This window comes from Mauremys reevesii, linkage group 3 (genome assembly GCF_016161935.1).
Source record: "Mauremys reevesii isolate NIE-2019 linkage group 3, ASM1616193v1, whole genome shotgun sequence".
NCBI classification, from domain to species: Eukaryota; Metazoa; Chordata; order Testudines; family Geoemydidae; genus Mauremys; species Mauremys reevesii.
The window spans coordinates 100,864,956-100,877,396 of NC_052625.1; the positions used below are offsets into that span (position 1 = coordinate 100,864,956).

Genomic DNA, 12,441 nt, shown 5'->3' on the forward strand with positions numbered 1-12,441 from the left:
TTTAAAATTAATCTCACCATATTACTACTTCTTTCCAGTTTCAAGGACCCAATGCATTTTAGATGTTGCCTTCTGTTTTATATTGGTTTCAAGAGATATCAGGTTAATAAATCAAACAATAAATCAGATACAATAAATATAAATTGCGACAAGTAATTTTAATATTATACCAACAGTTTTTCTTCCAAAATATTTAAATAATGCAATACTGAATTATAACCAATTTCAAGAAAAGTTATTTAAAAATAGTTTTAGGTACTGAAATTGCTTCCCGGATGAACGTTAGAGTTTTACAACCATATTTTTTTTCCCTCTGGCTCCTGTATTTCTGTCTCCAAGGCCCAAACAAACATGAAAAAGCTAATGGTCACTTATGCCTGCACAAAGCTGCTTCATAAGAGACAACAAGTATGTGGAAAACCATTTTTGCCTAGAACTTGCTTTGGGCAGGGAGACTGGGATGAGAAGCATGAGGAGTAAAGACAGACTGGATGGGCAAGGAGAATGGGATTAGGGCAAGGGAAGTTGAACTGAAAGGCCTGGGATAGTGACAGATTGGAGAGGTCAAGGCAAAAAGTGTCAGGCTCTAAAAGGGACCAGATTAAAAATCTGTGTTCATTTGAGTGCACATTCCTTCAGAGTCTGGAATGGAATCCATGATTTCCTAGAGTTACCCTTCCTTTGCAGTCAATAAATACCTCTGAAACCCTGTGGGCAAAGTGCCCAGCCCTTCCCATTCCCCTCTAATGCTTGTCTAAACATAACTGTCAGCAGAATCTTGCACTTTAGGTTCTTTGGACTCAAAGATACATATCATCCAGTCATGTGAATTTACCATGCTTTAAGTTTCTAGAGGCCTTAATATCTGTTAATTCTATACTATGACACCCTAATAAACAAATGCCCTTGTGAGAGAAATTTCCCAATCATCTTCTATAATAAAGTAAAATTGAGCTTCATTGCAACCTTGTCCTTCCCCTTTAATGACATTTACACTCAGTCTGCTTTTATTTGAGCTGTTAAGCTAATAGAATGATAACCACCACATACTTCTACTGCAGTATTTCCTTCCTAAAGAAAGATGGCCTTTCTATGTGGTCTACACAAAAGGCAGTTACTATTGTTTCACTCACTAATGCCTTCAATGGGTAGGCCTCTAAGATGCAGGGTGCTATTATAAATGTAGGGATTATGTGGTTACTTCACCTAGAAGTAAGGTTATGTTTTAGTCACAGGTATTTTTAATAAAAGTCACAGCAATAAACAAAAATTGATGGCCGTGACCTGTCCATGACATACTAAAAATACCTGTGTCTTAACATCTTGTGTGTGTGGAGGAAGGTGGGTACCAGCTGCTTGGGACTGCTGCCTCGGGCCATGGACTGCAGCTGCTCTGGCTGACCGGCAAGGAACTGCTGTCTGCCCGAGGATTGCTGCTGCAGGCTGTGGCTGCTCTGGCCGCCCACCCAGGGACCATTGCCCATGGCCACTGGAACAGCGGCCAGTGCAGCTGGCTGCAGGGCTGCTCCAGTAGTGGCCAGTGTGGGTGTTCCAGAGCCAGCTGCTAGGGTGGTCCTGGGATCAGCCACTCTGGCCTCTGCAGAAGTCACAGAGGTTGTGGAAAGTCTCAGGTTTGAAATATTCTATGTTCCAGAGTTTAAAAAAAAAAAAAAAACTTTACTTGGCAGGCTGAAGTTGAATACAGCCTTAACTCAAGAATGAAGTTGGGTTGCATGTAGCTTGTAAATAAGCATTTCATTTATCTCATTTCTGTTATTTTGTGTTCTTGTTATTTCATTAAAGTCACTACAGCTAGACAAACATGAAACTCTCCTTTGCCGTGATGCCCACAAGAAAGTTGGACAACAGTTAGGCAGTGGTCTCAGCACATCAACAGCCTATCACGTGATCAACATTGTCTCACTGTTGACTTGTACTCTCCTCATCTGTTGTCTTGTATTTAGATTGTAAACCCCTTGAGAGGAGTTGTCTTTTCTTGAGTTCTGTACAGTGCCTATCACAATGGGGTTCTGGTAAATTACTAAGGACCCTAGGCACTACAACAATACAAATACTGTACATCATCAGGATCTGGAGACATGAAAATGAAGGTTTTCTTATACCTACAGCACCACATAGCCCTGTCTCATTAAAAAATGAACATAGGTTGAATCCTCCCTGTGCACTGAATAAGACTGGGAGGTTTCTGAGGAAGTTAGTATGGGATCCGGCAGTTAAATATAATTATCACAATGCATACAGACACAAAGTGGGTTAAAGTAAGTTTGACCAGAAAACAATTCCGGCATTTCCCAACTTTTGAGTCCTTGATTTTGCAACCTTAAAATATTTTTGAAATTTTTATAAACTAATAAATATATTCCTGTATGGGTCAGAGTTAACATAAAATATCAACAATCTGATCCTTATTATTTACTCACAGTATATTTTAAAAATCCTTACATCACAAAAAGTGCTCAATAAACTCTTTATATAATCTATCAAAATATGCTTGTACAACTGTAACAACTTTAAAGAAACAAAAATCCAGAAAGTGGAAAAATGCCATATCGAATATAAATTCACTGTACTAATCATACAACCACCACATAAAATAATCAATCAGTTGCTTTGTTTCAGTTGTGTTGAATGCCGTAAATGAGCTGTTACATTTTCAAGAATGTTTCTTTTATTTCTTGAACAGATTAAAAAGTAATGTTTTTAATTGCAATGAATGTCAAATATTGGTACTACGGTGGCAAGAGCTGAAACCTAAAATATTTCAATTATACTAGTGTCATACAGAAAAAGTAACGTATTCAACCTATGTACATTTTCTTCCACTGCAAGCAATAAAATCCTCAAGAGTTGATCTCAAAGAGCAACAATTTTATGCTAGTTATAAACCCTAATCTTATTAAATGCAAATGGCAAATCAACATTAAGGCTGCACAGTTAACATTGAAGTAAGGAAAAGCAGAAATTAAAGTTCTAACAGCAAAGTTAGCTATATTGCAGATCTTGTATATTTTACAGTATAGGTACTATAATTAGTTTTCAGTGCCCAAACCTAAGTGTATTTAACTGTTTGAATTACTTATGATGACTTCAGTATTTTTCATTGAAAAATTCTCAGATGTGCTGCAGCCTGCACCAAAAATACGTTTGAAAATCTGGCATGCAAGCATTTATAATAAACAGCTGATCTTCCAGACAATTATGTGTATTTAGGTGCGAGCAATGTGATGCTGTTCCAGTCAACTTGACCAACTTGATAAGTGCAATGTAAAAAATGTGCAAGGTTAGATTGTGATTAAGATTTATAATTTTGAGAGACTGAAATTGCCAATTAAACTATATGACAAACACCAGGCGGTAATATCACAGCATGGGTACCACATACTATTTACTATAGGGTCTTATTTTCATGGATGGTGCAAATTTCTTATTTTTATATGGCCAGGTAGATGACTTATCTGCATATGCAAAAATATGAATCTATTTCCATTTCAAAAGTCAAGGCATCATCAGTAAAAACTGGAACAATTAAATTGTTCCTTTAAAAAACAATCTTCAGTCTTTCCTGCAGAGGTGGTGGTGGTGTTTTGGAGGGGACTGGGGAGAGGGGATTCTTCTCTTATCAAGAAGTTTGACCTGCATTATTAATTTAACACAAGGGTCATGTATCAAGTTATGCAAGTAAAGCACAACAGTTTCATTATATTTTCACCCCTTGAGAATGTTTTGACATATTGGTTAGTAAGTAATAATTAAAAAAATCCTAAGTGAACAGAGCATTGCAAAGAATGGAGTGTTTTGGACAGAGCAGCTTGACACAGGTTCCAAACATCCTGAAATAAGTAGCAACTGCTACAAAGGAAAGCTACTGCGGGATCCAAGCTAAGCTGATTTGGAATATATCCAATTCACTAAAGAAGGCCATGACAGACATTTATTAAGTGGAAATTGACATTTTCACAGAAGAGCAACAAATTGACTACCAGATGCACTGTCAGAAGCATGCAAAGGCAGGCATAGTAGACTGAGCAGGTATTTACAGATGTACAGGAAATCTTGTTCCCTTTGAGCATTACATGAAAGTCCATAGTACACATGAGATAAAGATGGTACATGTTGAAAGATGGAGAAATGAAGATATCATGGAAGTGTAACTAGTATGAAGACCAAAAGGGAAACCAATACAGAGCAATTTTGCATTGATACAATATTAATAAATTGCTTTCAAGAACTGGAGAAAGAACAGGACTCAAGAGAGATCAGCAGTCTAACTATTAATCACAAGCCAAGCACTAAAGAAAATGGGAGCCATCACAAGGAAGTAACAGGTCACTAACTGATCAGTGCCCCCATAGTGAAAAGTCTGGAAAAAGACATCTGTGGCTCACAAAGAAAATAAGATGGCATGCTGCCTCCCAAGTGCCAAGATAAATATGTCGTATGACACTGATGGGAAATTCATAATATTTCTAGTTCACATTAGAAAACCACTCACTGGTGCACTTTATTCCTGGGCATAATATTGGAGTATAGTTAACAGACTCTTCAGGTGCACAATTTAAGAACTGATCCCCTAATGCTGATAACATTCATCCATTCAGGTTTATTCTCCACTCATGAGTTCAACCGGTCTGTGATGGTGTTTTCTTTTCCTGCAAGATAGGTGAGTACTATAAGTGATGCCACAGCTAAATCATGTGTTATAACAAGTGTTGCACAGCCAAAACTCTGTGCAGAGAAATGGTTAGTGTTACAGAGATGGTTGGTCCTTTCAAATCCAAAGCTCAGCACTGAGAACTGCTCTGGTGACACTAAGGAGTAGAAAAGTAGAGTGCTCAATAGCACATTGTTTTTCATGATCACCTTGATGCAATGGATTCTTCAAAGGGAATAGGGACCAGAACACCAAACCCAAGAAAGTGTGTCTCATGCATTTGTGAGTGGAATTCCTTGGTTCAGAGGAAAAACTATACAGTTTTTGGAGGGAGGACAGGGAAGAGGGGAGAAGGATACAATGTTTTTTAATTATTTAAAGTTTTTACCAAAGACTACTTTTGCTGGAAACAGTGTAATGATATGGTGTAGTAGGAGCAAACGGATGTTGATATGCACTGCAAGAAACTTGGAGGAGAATTGCTAGTTGGAATGGCACAGACCCAGAGGAACTCAATTAAACTGAACTGGACTGCTGACGTCAGCATGAGGCTTCTGCAGTAGAGCCAATGACTTTAAAAACTTTGAGCTGTAGGAGTGGGAATCCTTTAATATGCATCTCTTTAGTGACAGAAAGACTTGTATCATGTCCTGCCTCATAACTTTGTATCTTTTTTTGTACACTTAAAGATAAGATGATGGTAGACAGAGTGGGGCAACAAAAGCTAAGAAACAGAAGCTAGTTATGGAAGGGAAAGAGTAGGATTCCAAGAAATTATCTTTCTATTGAAATTTGCAATCATTAAGATCCCAATTCCATCCACCCCCATTAAGAATGGGCACGCTATTTCTGTTTTGAAGCCGCACTGGGACTCTGGAAGTACTTCCTCTGCAAGAGGGAGCAGGTGATTTGGTAAGATTCTAGCCAGAATGTTCCTAGCGATAGAGAGGAGGGCAATGCCTCGATAGTTGCCACAGTTGGACATCTCCCTTTTTGAAAATGGTGACGATGTTAATATTACATACGTCGGCAGGGATTTCTTTTGTACGCCAGATTTTGAGGAGCTTGTTACTCAGTGTTTCTCCCCCCCCCCCACTTTCAGTACTTCAGTTGCTATGCCATCAGGACCTGGAGCTTTATTGTTCTTCATTTGTTTAATTGCTTTGCAGACCTCCTCAGATGTTGGTGGATTGGCAAGCGTTTTCCAGATTGGGTGCTGAGGGATGGAGTCGATGGTGTCAGTCACAGTCAATTCTCCATTTAGAAGCCTTTGGTAGGTGTTCCTTCCAGTGCTCTTTGATGGATTCTTTATCTTTAAGAAGGGTACTAGATCTTCGGATTTCAGAGGTGTGAGGCCACATGAGCTTGGTCCATACAGGGTCTTCGTCTCACAAAAAAACCCTCCGCATTTCATGTCTGTCAGTGAATGTTTGGATTTCTTTTGCTTTGTCCTCCCACCATTTGTTTTTAATTTCTTGGATCCTCCTTTAAACTTCAGCTTTGAACTGATGGAAAGAGCTCTGCTTCTGACTGGATAGTGGTTGGTTTTGCCAGTCACAGAAAACTTCTGGTACAAAAGGGCTGTACTTTCACTGTTGTTGTTGTCAAACCAATCCTAATGGCAAGGCCAACGGATTCCTTGCAAACCTCATGGATGGTCTGTTTTAGGGCTTCCCAGTCTTCTTCAAACACTTGTGTTGTCATTCCAGGTGTGCATATGGCCAGTTTTTCACTGAGGAGTGTTTGGAAGTTCTCTTGGTGGACTGAGGATTGAAGTCGTCAGATGTTTTATTGCCATCTGTGTGATTTGGATTGTTTTCTATGTTTTAGTGCAATCCTGATGGACATGACTGACCTCACCAGGTGGTGGCAGTCCAGCAGTTGTCAGCTCCTCTCATGACAGGTGATTTAGACATCTCTTAGATCCTGTGTTCTTACAGTGACAATCTAGGACAGGGGTTGGCAACCTTTCAGAAGTGGTGTGCCGAGTCTTCATTTATTCACTCTAATTTAAGGTTTCACGTGCCAGTAATACATTTTAATGTTTTTAGAAGGTCTCTTTCTATAAGTCTATAATAGATAACTAAACTATTGTTGTATGTAAAGTAAGGTTTTTAAAAATATTTAAGAAGCTTCACTTAAAATTAAATTAAAATGCAGAGCCCCCCGGACTAGTGGCCAGGACCTGGGCAGTGAGAGTGCCACTGGAAATCAGCTCACGTGCTGCCTTCGGCACGCATACAATAGGTTGCCTACCTTTGGTCTAGGAGGTGCCACTGTTTTGAGTGGAGGTGTTGCCAAGTTGCTTTGTACTTGTTGCTTTGTCTGAAGTTTGTGTTTGTGATCACAAGATTGTGCTCTGCACATTTGCTAAGTAGAAGGATGCCATTGGAATTGGTCTTGCCTGCTCCTTCCATCCCAATGGTGCTACTCCATACATTAGAATATTGGCCAACTCTTGCATTAAAGTCCCCTAAGAGGATTATCTTATCTGTTTTTGGAATGGATGAGAAAATTTTATCAAGGTCAGTGTAGAAGGATTTTTTCCGTTCTTCTTCAGCATCAAGATTTGGCACATATGATGGTGGCAAATGACTTATTGACCAATTGGATGCGGAGGGTCATAAGGCGCTCGTTGATGCTGATGGGGAGCTCAGGCAGGCGGTTGACTAGCAGGTTTTTGACTGCAAAGCCAACACCATGTATTTGCCTGTCGCTTGCTGATTTTCCTTTCCAGAAGAAAGTGTAACCACCGCCCTCTTCCCTCAAGTGGCCTTCATCTGCACATCTTGTTTCACTGAGAGCAGTGATGATGTCGATGTTGTACCTCAAGAGTTCTCAGGCAACAATTGCTGTTCTGCGTTTGGGTCTTTCACTTTTTGATCCATCCAGTAGAGTATGGACATTCCAAATTACAAGAAACATTTTTGTTTTTCAACCGCATTGGGAGTGATCCCTCTGGACATGGTTATCCAGTCAGGTATGGTGGGATAGCCTATGTTTGGGGCACTTTTTCTAGCCTCTTCCCAGTATGGGGTGAGCAGAGGGGTTCCTAAAAAGGCCTGCTCAATCATGACTTCTGCTGCTGAAAATGCCCCCCATCTCAGTCCAGGGGCACATGACTACCATCTTGCTGTCATTGCCTGTGTGTGGGTCTGTGACGAGGGACTCCTCGTAATTACTTCACCTGTCCCCTTCACCACCTGCCCATCGCCACAAGACTTTTATGGGTGGGGGGAAAAGTTCTTCCTGTGAAAGAAGCCTGTGTGTGAGTAGTTTGTGTGCGAGCTGATGCGCACCAGCAGCCACACAAATCTTGGTGGAAGAGGCACCTGTGTCTGGTGGCAAGGAGATCCAAGACCAGGGGTTCCTCCTCCATTGCAGCCTTCATCCGCCTTCGCAGCCACTGAGAGGTGATCCTGCTTCATCCACCTGTTCTGCCGTTGAGGTCTTATACTGAGTTCTGTTGTGCTGGCACAATTGACATGATTTTCACAGCCAAGCAGATTCAGGAAAAATTTTACCACCACCACCACCAGCTCTATATGGCCTTTATTGATCTGAACAAAGCCTTTGACTCTGTCAGCTGAGACTCTGTGGAAAGTCATGTAAAATTTTGGCTGCTCAAGCAAATTTATCACCATTATAAGACTCCTCCATGACCATATGACTGCCTCCATCCTGTGCAGTGGCTCTACCTCTAAGCCCTGTCTCATCTGAACTGGCATAAAACAAGGTTGTGAACTGGCACCCACCCTTTTCTCCATTTTCTTAGAACTAACCCAAGACCATCTACCACACGGCATTGGCATCCAATATTGGATTGACGGCAACCTCTTCAACTTTTCTCATTTCCATGCCAGAACTAAAATAATATCGGCAACAGTAACTGAACTCCAGTATGCAGATGATTGTGCTGTAGTTGCACACTCAAAAGGAGGATTTTCAAACAGCCCTTAATTGCTTCTCTGAAGCTTACAAAAGCCTAGAGCTAACTCTAAACACAGGCAAAACAGAAGTTCTCCACCAGCCAGTCCCCAGTCAATCATCAGAGCCAGCAAGGAAGATCTATATTGACAAAGAAGTACTGGAAAATGTAGAATACTTTGCCTATCTTGGCAGCCTTCTCTCACAGAGGGCAGACAGACATTGAGATTCAGCACAGAATTTGCTGTGCCAGCCTTGCCTTTGGCAGACTGTCTTGCCAGGTGTTCAACAATCACAACATCAGAACACATACTAAACTTTTAGTTTACAAAGCGGTGGTAATCCCAGCTCTCCTCTACGGCTGTGAGACTTGGGTGACCTACAGAAAACACCTGAAAAACCTAGAACACCAGCACCAGCACTTTCTTTGGAAGAACCAAAAAAAAAAAATAAGTGGGAGGATCATCGCACTAATGTCAGTGTCCTCACAGAGGCAAACATCTTCAGTGTTGAGGCCTTGATTATCCAGCACCAGCTGAGATAGAGCAGGCACTGTGTGCGCATGCCTGATGTAGACTTACCAAAACAACTCAGCAAAGGAGAAAGGAAACGAGGAGGTCAAGAGAAAAGCTTTAAAGACACCTTCAAGATAAACATGAAGAGATGTGACATTGACATGACACACTTGGAGTCAGCAGCCCAGGATAGGGATAACTGGCAAAGACTTGTCAGAGAGGTCTACTCTAGAGGAAAACTGCCTTGCCCTGGTCACAGAAAAATGCCAGAAAAGAAAGGAAAGGAAAGACAACAGTCATGCAGCAATCGCACCGCAAACCTGTCTTCCAACACCACCTGCAATGTCTGCCAACAAGCCTGTGGTTCAAGAATCGGACTCTTCAGTCACCAAAGGACCCATGAAAAATAAAACCTGTGAAAGATTGTACTCGACCTCAAGGGATTGCCAACAACGACTATTTCTGGTCACCTGTGCAAACTGTACAACGAGCAATTTGGTCATAAAGTGCTGTCACTGCTGTATAGGATCATTGTTCACTTATAAGCAATCGTTTTTAATTCAGGAGTAGGCTACTCCTGTAGTGGAATTTATGGATCCCTGTATAGCATGTAATGTAGTTTAGGATTCCAGAGAATGAAAGGATATAAGTGAAAGGCCATCCTCATATACACCTCTGTGCACACAGAATATACTAAATTAAAATCTACACAAAAAATAAGGTAGTTTGCTTCCATTTTCTCCTTTATGTTATTAGAAAGTTCACCTTCCACTTTTAAGGAACCTAAAAAAACTCCAAGCCTTTGAACTCTATTGAAAGGAGATTTTTTTTTGTGAACTCTAGGATAAGTATATTTGTTTTCCCATACTATTTCTAGGGAGTAGTTTAATACAATACACTTTTAATAGAAAAACAGAGAATAATCTAACATTTGTTGGAAAGTTTATTTTTTCTAGTGATTTCCTCAGGGAGCCTTTAACTTCTGTTAAGATCCTAAACAACTTGGCTGGAAATCTGAGTCTTGTGCTTTACAAGAAATACTTATAAGAGTAAAATAAGGTAACATATCACAGTGGAAAATGTCACAATGTATCAGAATGAACAGGAACTAGCAGGTAGTCTGGTAACACATTGTTAAACCTAGCACCTCATAAAATACACATCCTAGTAATAGCATGTTTTATACCCCTGTGGGTTAGCTCCACTGAATTTCGGCAGTTATAGCATCACAGCATGCTGGGATGTCACAGCAGCATGTTAGTTGGTGAACCAAACTCTCTGAAGACCTAAAATTCATCTTAAACAGCACAATGGAAAGGCTTCCTCCATTTCAGAATGAGATTTGGACCAGTGAAGGAGAAACAGAGCTCAGGAACAGGTTTTCAGAGTTGGAAAATGAAGAAGGGGCACAGCAAGTGGTCACTGAAGGTGAGAGGGCAAGGAAAAAGAGACGAGCAGCTAGTCCTATAGGAAGAGGGGAAGAGTCAATGGAGACAACACCAAATATGAGCCCCAGAAGGATACAGGATGGGTTGCGGAGGATTGCAAGGGACAATAGAAAATCAAGAGGACTTGTAGCCAGAGGGAAGAAGGGATAGACCGGAGAATCACACTGTCACCAGGAAAAGGAAGGTCTATGTGATTGGGGACTCCTTACTGAGAAGAATAGACAGACAGTCCTGTAACCAGAGCTGATCCGGAGAACAGAAGGGTGTGCTGTCTGCCAGGTGCTAAGATACGGGATGTGGACCTGAGGCTGAAAAGTATCCTAACGGGAGCAGGAAAGAATCCACTGATTGTCCTTCATGTGGGAACGAATGATACAGCTAGATTCTCGCTGGAATGTATCAAGGGAGACTATGCCAGACTGGGGAAGATGCTTAAGGAAATCGAGGCTCAGGTGATCTTCAGTGGGATTCTGCCTGTTCCTAGAGAAGGGCAACAAAGGTGTGTTATAACAGTGGTGTTATAAGGAGGGCTTTCGAATGTATGGCCATTGGGAAGCATTCATGGACAGACGACTGTTCTCTCGAGATGGACTTCACCTGAATAAGGAGGGAAATAGATTTCTAGGATGAAGGCTGGCACAACTGATTGAGAGCTTTAAACTAGGAATTTGGGGGAGATGTCCAGGTAATCTCCATCCCAGATTTTAACATTGAGAGGGAAGAAAACAAAAGTAAGAAAGGATACAGCCGTGGGTAGGAGAATGAACATAAGGAGGAAGGGTAGCGTAGATAGATATCACCTAATAGGTGATACTGGTGGTAGAATGTCTGCCTAATCGGGTAAAGAATGTCAGTGAAGCCAAACGCCAAAAATTAAGAATGTTTGTACACTAATACGAGGAGCCTAGGTAACAAAATGGAGGAACTAGAGCTACTGGTTCAGGAAGTGAAACCAGATATTATAGGGATAACAGAAACATTGTGGAATAGTAGTCATGACTGGAGTACAGGTATTGAAGGCTATGTGCTGTTTAGGAAAGACAGAAATAAAGGCAAAGGTGGTGGAGTAGCATTGTATATCAATGATGAGGTAAACTGTAAAGAAATAAGAAGTGATGGAATGGATAAGACAGAGTCTGTCTGGGCAAAAAAAAATCACATTGGGAGAGAAAGCTACTAGAGCTTCCCCAGAGATAGTGCTTGGGGTGTGCTACAGAGCACCGGGATCTGATTTGGATATGGATAGAGACCTCTTTACTTCATCAAAAACATTAAACACTAATGGGAATTGTGTAATCATGGGAGACATTAACTTCCCAGATATAGCCTGGAGAACAAGTGCTAGTAATAATAATAGGACTCAGATTTTTCTGGATGCGATAGCTGATGGATTCCTTCACCGAGTAGTTGAAGAACCAACAAGAGGGGATGCCATTTTAGGTTTGGTTTTGGTGAGTAATGAAGACCTCATAGAAGAAATGGTTGTAGGGGACAACCTTGGTTTGAGTGATCGAGCTAATTCAGTTCAAACTAGGTGGAAGGATAAACAAAAATAGATTTTGGACTAGGGTTTTTTATTTCAAAAGGGCTAACTTTAAAGAATTAAGGAAATTACTTAGGGAAGTGGATTGGACTGAAGAACTTGTGGATCTAATGGCGGAGGAGGCCTGGAATTACTTCAAGTCAAAGTTGCAGAAACTATCAGAAGCCTGCATCCCAAGAAAGGGGAAAAAATTCATAGGCAGCAGTTGTAGACCAAGCTGGATGAGCAAGCATCTCAGAGAAGTGATTAAGAAAAAGCCAAAAGCCTACAAGGGATGGGAGGAATTAACAAGGAAAGCTACCTTATTGAACATGTAGGGATAAAGTGAGAAAGGCC

General features: G+C 40.9%; 1 protein-coding gene across 14 annotated transcripts in view; it reads right to left on the bottom strand.

Annotated features, from left to right (window-relative positions):
• Positions 1-12,441, bottom strand: part of STXBP5 (syntaxin binding protein 5) — a 193,745-nt gene that overhangs the window by 127,712 nt on the left and 53,592 nt on the right. The gene's annotated exons all lie outside the window — the stretch shown is intronic.